This window comes from Panthera tigris, chromosome A3, assembly GCF_018350195.1.
Source record: "Panthera tigris isolate Pti1 chromosome A3, P.tigris_Pti1_mat1.1, whole genome shotgun sequence".
NCBI classification, from domain to species: Eukaryota; Metazoa; Chordata; class Mammalia; order Carnivora; family Felidae; genus Panthera; species Panthera tigris.
The window spans coordinates 117,299,956-117,309,052 of record NC_056662.1 but is presented as its reverse complement, the minus strand read 5'-3'; positions in this window follow the sequence as shown (position 1 = coordinate 117,309,052).

Sequence of the window (9,097 nt, the reverse complement as noted above, 5' to 3'; positions counted from 1 at the left end):
AGCAGGTTCAGCATTGCCAGTGCAGAGCCTGACACAGGGCTTGATCTCATGAACGATGCGATCATGACCTGAGTGAAATGGAGTCAGACGCTTAACTGACTGAACTACCCAGGTACCCCTATACTTTCAAAAAAATGTTGTGGGCATGTGGAGGGAAAGAAGATAAAGGTATATGATCAATTTTTTGTCTCTAACTAGAAGTTCATACTTATTTAAAAAAAATGTTTCCAAGGGTGCCTTGGTGGCTCAGTTGGTTGAGCATCTAGCTTTGGCTCAGGTCATGGTCTCGCCGCTCATAAGTTCAAGCCCTACATGGGGCTCTGTGCTGACAGCTCAGAGCCTGGAGTCTGCTTCAGCCTCTGTGTCTCCTTCTCTCTCTGCCCCTCCTTCCCCACTCACACTCAGTCTTTCTCAAAAATAAAACATTAAAAAAATTTTTAAAAAATGTTTCCAGATTTTATAAACAGTACATTGTAGAAAATTTAAGCAGCACATTAAAGCAAGCACTCATGATCATACCACCCAGAAATAATCAAATATTAACATTTGGGTGCATGATACAATCACCTACTTTTTAAAAAAATAATCCTTTTATTTTAGAATAGTTTTAGATTTACAGAAAAATTGCCGTGATGGGACAGAATTCTCCACATCCAATTTCTCCTATTACTAATATCTTACATTAGTATGATACATAATAAATGAACCAATATTGACTCATTATTATTAACTAAGTGCAAACTTTATTTAGATTTTTTTTTAGTTTTTCCCTAATGTCCTTTTTCTGTTGCAGGGTCACATCCAAGATACTATATTATTTAGTTGTCATGTCTCCTTAGGTTCCTCAGGGCTGTGACACTTTCTCAGATTTTCTTTGTTGTTGATGACTTTAATAGTGTCAGAGTATTGGTCAGATATTTTGTAGAATGTGCCTTAGCTGGGATTCATCTGATGCCTTTCTCATAATGAAACTTGAGTTAATGGATTTTTTTGGAGGAAGACCACTGAGGTGAAGTGCCATTCTTGTCCCATCATATCAAGGGTGCATACCTATCAACATGACTTATTACTGTTGATGTCGACCTTGATTACCTGGCTAAGCTGGCATTTGATAGGTATCTTCACTGTAGAGTTACTTCCACCCCCATTCCTTTCCAAATTTTCCTCTTTTTAAGGAAGTCACTATGGGCAGCCCACAAACACCTAAGGAGTAGGGAGTTATACCACATAACAACATAAATTATTTGGAATTCTTCTGTGAGATTTACCTATTCTTCCTCATTTATTTATTTATTGGTATCAGTATAGACTCACGGATATTTATTTTATACTTTGGATTATAATATAATACTACTTTATTTATTTTCTTGCTCAAATTGTTCCAGTTTTGGCCAGTGGGAGCCCTTTCAGTTGGCTCCTGTGTCCCTCTGTGTCCCCGTCTCCCAATCATTGTGAACTTTTGGGGCACTTCCTTACTTTCTGGTACTATTAGATGCTCCTGGGTCAGCCTGTATATTTCCTGCCCCAGTTCTAGAATCAACCATTTCTCCAAGGTGGCCTAGTCTTTTCATCGGAGAATGGTGTTAGAAACCAAGATCTGGGTACTAGATGTGCTTGTTTCTAGTGGGATATCATTCGCTCTAGGTCTTTTCTTCTGACATAATAAGGAAATAGTATCTATAAATATTTCCAATATCTATATTTCCATATCTATATGGAAATCTAGATTTCCATATCTATATTAAGTTAAGCATGGGTTCCCATTGATGTCTTCAACTCTAATTTATTAGTACAGAGATCATTCTAGCCTTCTCCCCTTCTTTGTAAATATAAACTAAAAGAAAGAAAGAAAGAAAGAAAGAAAGAAAGAAAGAAAGAAAGAAAGAAGAAAGAAAGAAATCTGGCTCTCACTATCTGCCAGCCATTGACTTAATCATTCCCAGTATATATGTATTGTCAATTGCTCACTTTTTAAAGTAGGAATTTGTTTCAATTTTTCTGAAACTGTTTACTTCAAGTGTCTAAAATTCTATGAAGGACTTTATGTCATTTTGTTCTTACAGTCCCTGATCTGTTCCCAGCCTTCGATTTGCCAAACTAAAATGCCAGTGCTCACGTAGATACCCTCTCCAGGCTTTGGGTCACCTTGGTTGTTTTTCTCTAACTTCCCTCCAGTTGAAATATCCTTCTGGAGGTTCGCTGACAAGAAATGTATCCATCTCAGAAAGTCCTTGAGTGACAAACTCTTATTCTGCCAAAATCTGTGCCCTAAACTGTTGAGCAGACAGTGTGTAAAAGGCAGGGCTTGCCTTTGCTGTGGGAGAGGAGTGTGTTCTCCACATATTTCCTCACTCTAGACACAGTTATCAGAAGCCACTTTGGCTGCAGTGAGAGAGGGAAGTATCCCTTTAATGGTGTGTTCCCATATCACCACACACCACACTGCCCACGGAAACGCTGCTATAAATAGTACTTGGTCTCCTCACCAGTCCACCACAGCCTAGTTAACCCAGATGCAACAGGGACTTGGTGGGATGAGGAGAAAGCAGAAAAACAGATAAAGCAAGGAGAAGAGAAAAAGAAGGGTGCCGGGGGGGGGAAGGACGGTGATATTGATAATAATAATAATGTTTACAATCGTTGATTTTCATAATGACGTTTGCAAAGAGCTTCCACATGCATGGTCTCATTTATCCATTAATTATAAAAACTCAAAAAAGTATACACTAACTTAAACTATCGTGTACATTAAATTGGCTTTTGTGGGTTCTAGACTCTAGACACATGACCCGAGCTGGGCCAGTCAGAGTTAGCCTTGGGATTATTGCTAGAACTATTGAAAAAGGAGCATGTTCTCTTTCTATTTGGATTGTAAAATAAGTGTGGGTGGATGTTCAGTATATCTAGTTATTTGTTGATATGCATAGAGGAAGCTCTGAAGGAGTATCCTAAAATGTTAACATCAATTAATTTTTGGTAGTGGGATAACTGGTGATATTTATGGCTTTTACCATTGATGCATTATTTATATTTTCTATAAAATGGTGTATTACATTTATATTAACATGGATTTTTCTGTTAGGAATGATTGTTTTTAATTATTTTATAATATATTTATGCTATAAAAGAATATAAACATATAGTAATATATTTATAATCTTTATATTATTATATAAATAATAGATTAGTGTAATTTTTACACTAATATAAGGCAGAAGTGATTTAACCCCCAAATGGCCCTTTATTCCTGCCTTTGGTTATTGCCTTAAACCCAGTTCTGTATGCCTGGCAGGACATGCATCCCTAATCCTGCGAGGATCCAGTTTCCCAGAACTTTTTTCGAAATACAGTATTTTACCTTATCAAACTTAGTATTGAGGAAAAAAGAAATTTTTCAAAGGAAAACATTTAGCAATTCAAAGGTACTACTGGTTTTGTCCATATCCCACCAGACCTGGGGGCCCCTCACGGAACAGAGTTGAAAGAAAGGGAGGTTGTGCTCTCATAGAGGGGCTCCTACTCCACTCTGGGTGGGCTGTGGCAGGGGAACTGGGAGGTGGAGGTGCCAGTTTTACATGTCTTTGTGGTCTTTTCAGAAAGAGCTCAGTGGTTTGGGACTGGCTTTGATGGTCTCAATAGCCCTGCCAGAGAGAGGAACAGATCACAACCCGCAACGAAGAGGAACAACCCGGGTCCTGGCTCAGCCCTTTCCTGGGTTCCCTCTTCCCGTGTTTGTGAGGCCTCCTGGGAATCCCACTGGGACTGGGATGCCCTCCCTGCTGACCACCAGCTCAGTCCTCCTCTCTTCTGAAGCCAAGAGGGGTTCCTCCCGCAACTCCTCAAAGCACAGCTAAGGCCAGGCTACAGCATTTAAGAAAATTCCCTCCTAAACCCTGAAGAGATGCCATTCATTCCGAAGGAAAACTACCCTCTACAATTATGATGCAGGGCCTGTAGCTTCACATTGTTCCGAGTTGCTTTGTCTCATTTCCAGAATAGGTTGAAATTTTATCCTTGCATAACCCAAAGACCTATTAAAATGTTTTCCTAAAAACAAAAGGGATTATTCCCGCCAGAGCAATCTGCATCCACCTCCACAGGAGACAGAGGAACTGGCATAAAAACCCAAACCCATGCAGTTCAGAATAGCAGTTTGTCCCCTTTTCTTGCCATTGCCGGTTTCAGAAACAGCAGCGCCCACTTTCCGGGCACACCGCTGTATGCCTATTTGGAAACAGAAGACTGACTCTAAAAGAGGGGCAGGGATCTGGCTGGCCGGGGACTATGCGAGAGACTCAGGAGAGGGGCAGGAGGTCAGTGAGTGGATAAAGAGACCACCAGTTTCCGAAAGACTGGGGCTTTAAATCTTGGTGGGGAGAGGACTACGAGGTGTCAGCTGGCCAGGATCTCCAGGATCTCAGGCGGCTCACTTGACTTCTGAGTGTAAAGGAGGAATGTGGAGCAGATGACCTTTCAGGGCTCTTCCAGCTCCAAATCTGTCCGTAGTTCAGAGAGGTCAGTGAGGCAAGGGGCTTGCTCCCCAGGTGTAGGTTCCCACTGGGCTCTTCCCGGATTGCGTCAGTGCACCGCCACTGCCAGGGTGCTGTTCTCCCACCCCAAGGGCGCCTGCACCTCCCTCCTCCCCTCCCAAGGCTTCTCAGTTTAAGATAACAGTCTTTTGTTCTCCCAGTGACTCCACACCCAAGGGGAGAGGGAATGAGGAAACCTTCGGAAAGTGCCGCCTATCTGATGAAGGTAAGAGGTTAGAGGCTGCTCCTGTGCTCCTGTGCCTTCCAGGGAAGCTCATTCCCAAGGGCCCCCACCCAGTTCAGGAGGCGTTTCTGGGCTTGGCTTCCTGGCAGGGGAGGCTCAGAGGCACTGGGGGTGCAGAGGAGGGTGGTGAAGTACCTCGGCTCATAAATTTTCATCTTGGGGATACGTTAGGGTTTTTTTTTTTTTTTTTTTCCCCAAAGAATCCTCCAAGGAGTAGGTGGGTGTCTTCTAGTGGCTTCCCACCAGACCCATGATCAGGTCCAAACTTCTTAGCGCGGCATCCAGGACTCTGCAGAATCTTGCCTCAGCCTTCTTTGCCAATCCCCTCTTCTGCTATCTCTCCCCAGACCTGGCTGGGCTCTAGCTACATAAAACTGTTATCGCCCTGAATATGTTATGCATTTTCACGCCTCTGTGACCTCTTTGCATATGCTTTTCCCTCTGCCTGGAGTGCCCCCTGCCATTTCCCTTTCTTAAAGAACTCCTATTTGTTCTTCAAGACCCTATTCAAAAGTCAGATGCCTCTTCAAATCTTGCTTGACTCCCCAGACAGGGTTGGTTGCTCTGTGCTCCAGGCACAGGGTTCCTTCCCTGGCTCATCACCCAGTAAGTGGTTATTAGGATTTGCATGTTTATCTTCCCCTTAGTCGCTCCTCCAGGGCAGGGACTGTGTCAGTCACCTTTGTAAATCCAGTGCAGGGCCCTAGTAATTCCCCAGGCAATATTTGTGTAAGAATGAACCCCATTTCTGCTGGATTTGTGGTATCTTTGAGTGGCATTAAAAGAACACGCTGTCACCGTGGGCATTCCCTGGCCCACAGTGCCATCTTTCCAGAGAAGGGTAACGTATTTGTGAATCTGTGTTCACACAGCATCAGTACAGCAATCCTCAGGTAGTTTTACATCTGATTTATTTGTTTTCTACATTAAATGTGGTTATTACAGTTACCATCATAAGATGAAGAGACCGAGATGCCAAGAGATTAAGTAACACTGTGTTCAAGGTTAGAGCACATCCATAGCAAAGATGGGACTTGAACCAAGGTATTCTGGTGCCAAGATAGAAAAGATCTCTGCCTGCACCATCCTCAGTAAGTGGTTTTTGAATCGGCAGATCAGCATCACCTGGGATCTTGTTGGAGATGCAAATTATTGGGCCCTGGCCCAGACCTACTGAATCAGAGACTCCTAGGATAGGCCCAGCAATCTGTTTTCAGCAGCCAGGAGGGTGATTCTGTTGCAGAGTTCAAGGTTCACGGTCAAGAACCCGGGCCTAGGCAGTAACTGCTCCAGCAGCCCAGAGCCAGAGGAGGGCGCTCCAAGGCAAACTTTCACCTCTAAGCAGTCTGGGCAGCTGGGATGGGAAGGGGTAGCGGTCAGGGTAGAAGGGAATAAAAGGCACAGACTGAGTTAGGAGACACAGTTCTAATCCCACCAGTTCTGCAATTCTTGGCTGAGGGATTTTGAGCACTTCTCTAGTTCTCAGTTTTCCTCATCTGCAAAATGAGGATGTTGAGTAGCTGATTTCAAATTTCCCTTTATGTTCTGTTATCCAACTCTCCTTCTTTGGAATAATATGTTGTCTATGCAAGGAATGAAATGAAGACAGAGTACCAAGTGCTCGTTTTGAATGGATTTTTCCCATACTTGGAAATTAGCAGCCCCCAATTCCAAATCCTTGGACTAGCTACCTTCTTCCTCATTAGGGGTGAAGAAAGAGAGAGAAAACATTTGAGTCGACTCGTGAAACTTTGTGAGGTGAGAAAATAAAAAACTGTCTGACAGTATTGGTTTGGATCCTCCCTCCACTGTCTGAGGCTCCTCCTGTCACGTGCTTCTCCACTGTGACTCTGCCCAACCCCCTCGCTCACAGGACCATCTCCCTGTCCTCTCCCTCTGCCCAACTCATAGGCTCTGGCTTATCCAACATTCTTTTGAGGAAGGGTGATGTATGACGTGTCAGGATGACTTACTAGGTGTGCCAGGGGTTTCATGGCCTAATGGGGGAGCCCCACGGTCACACTGAAGCCCTATCTTCATGGTTTCATGTGGACCTGAGGGCCCTCCCTGGACCCCCCACATAGCGGGTAGGGCCGTACCCGTAGGGTACCTGGTGGGTACCACAGGTACCAGCATTTACTGGCAGCTGGAAACTGTCTACATCAGGCTGAAAAGAAGATGCTTCTTGCCCCTTTGAGATGATTATGAAAATTTGAGACAAGGAATTACATTATAAAAGTAGAGCCCTGAATTAGAAAGGTGGTTGGTCAGCGGGAGAACATGGCTGAACTCTCAAGTCCAGAGGGGCTATGAGAAGGTGGGCAGGGCTTTTTTTTTTTTTAATGTCTACTTATTTTTGAGAGAGAGAGAGAGAGAGAGAGAGAGAGAGAAAGGGGAGGGGTATAGAGATAGAGAAACAGAGAATCCCAAGCAGGTGCCACCCTGCCAGCCCAGATCCTGACGTGGGGCTCGAACCCACACACTGTGAGATCATGACCTGAGCTGAAACCAAGAGTCAGACCCTCATCCGACTGAGCTGCCCAGGTGCCCTGAGATGGTGGGCAGTTTAAAAATCAGTCAAATAATATGTCGTCTTCAGCAAAATCACGTGCCAGATAAACAGCCCGAGTGTCTATCAAATGAGTATCATGCTCCAAGAGAGACTTCCAGTGCGAGAGCTTAAAATGCAGGACGTCAGGTGTTGCCAGAGCCCTTAGGTTAAAAGCCAAAGAAGGTGGTTATTATGCAGACCACAGAAAGAACAGGCGCTCACCGAGGCTGCCCTCCTCAGCTGCAAGTAGCTCCGGGAAGCTGGCTACCTCAGACTGAGCATCAGTGTAATTACAGGTTAATACAGAATATGTGTGTTCACCAAACTCATCAAGTATACATTAAATATTTTCAGCTTGTTATATGTCAATCATACCTAAATAAAGTATTTTTTTAATGTTTATTTTTGAGAGAGAGAGAGAGAGAGAGAGAGAGCAAGCACGAGCGAGCAAGTGTGAGTGGGGAAGGGGTAGAGAGAGGGGGACAGAGAATGTGAAGTAGGCTCTGCACTGACAGCAGTGAGCCTGATGTGGGGCTCGAACTCATGAACTATGAGATCATGACCTGAGCTGAAGTCGGACACTCAACTGACTGAGTCACCCAGGCGCCCCAATAAAGTGTTGTTTTTTTTTTTCAAAGAATACATGCATGAGTTTGTGTGTGGTTATAGCTTCTAATGTACCCTTTAAATCAGCACACATCGTCTGTAGTTACTGATCTCCACCCAATACTCTGGCGTCCCATGTTAATACCTTCTGGTGATGGCTGATCTTTTCGCGAGCTCTGAGCCCTGCCAAAGTCGGCCTCGTAGTTCAAGTGCAACCTGGAATGTGCCAATCTGCCTCAGTGGCCCTGGCCCTTCCCAGGATCCAGGGGGCTTGAGGCCTGGGCAGACCCAGGCATAGGTTAATCTCACCGAGACTGCTCCAGAATGGGTCCCTCTTCTCCCTCACAATCTCTTTTGCCTGTGCTCAGCCTGATATTGGCCTGTTCTCATGTGAGTTCCCCCCCCTCCTCCTCTTCTGCATAATGTGCACAATATATGTCAACCTCATTCCTCAGAATCTTCTAAGCATCCTACTTGCCAGTTTATGTGACTTCTGAACATTCATGTCTGGCGCTGTCTTCCATCCGAAGATTGGCCAAGTCTGAACACTGTGGTTCTTTAGCTGTTCCTGAGGTTATGCAGGAGAGAGGAAGTGCGGGCCGTAGTCAGAGCAAGCAGATGCAATCTAGCTGTGGGCCCCCAGCAAATCACGTTACTTCCCCGGGCCTCACTTTGATCATCTGTGAAAGGAAAGTGTTGATTCAGGTGCCCTATGGAGCCCACCCTGGCTCAAACAGAAGGCTCAGAGATCCTGCGACGACCCCGCATACGCCCAAGTGGAGGGAGAAGGGAGCCCATGCAGTTTCAGGCCAGTGGGGAGGACTCTGCACCAGTTGAGTACTTTCCCTTCGTGGGCTTAGGTTTAAGGATCACCCGTTGGGTGGGGCCTGGCTGGAAAGAATGAGCCAGCCTCCTCCAGGTTTCCCCCTGCCTGAGTGGTTGCCTCACAGGGTTACTTAACCCTCCTCACCACTTCCCAGGGTGGGGAAGGGAAGGGCAGATGGTAGCAGCTGATGCAATAGCCAGACGCAAGCCCGTGTTGTTCTTCGAAGACTAAGCAAAGGTCAGCTGGGCTGGGCCAGCCCGGGCTGCAGCTGCCAGGCCCTGTTCTTTACAGAGTTTTAGCTTCCTCTTCTTCCTTGACTCTTTCTCCTGGAATGGAGTTTA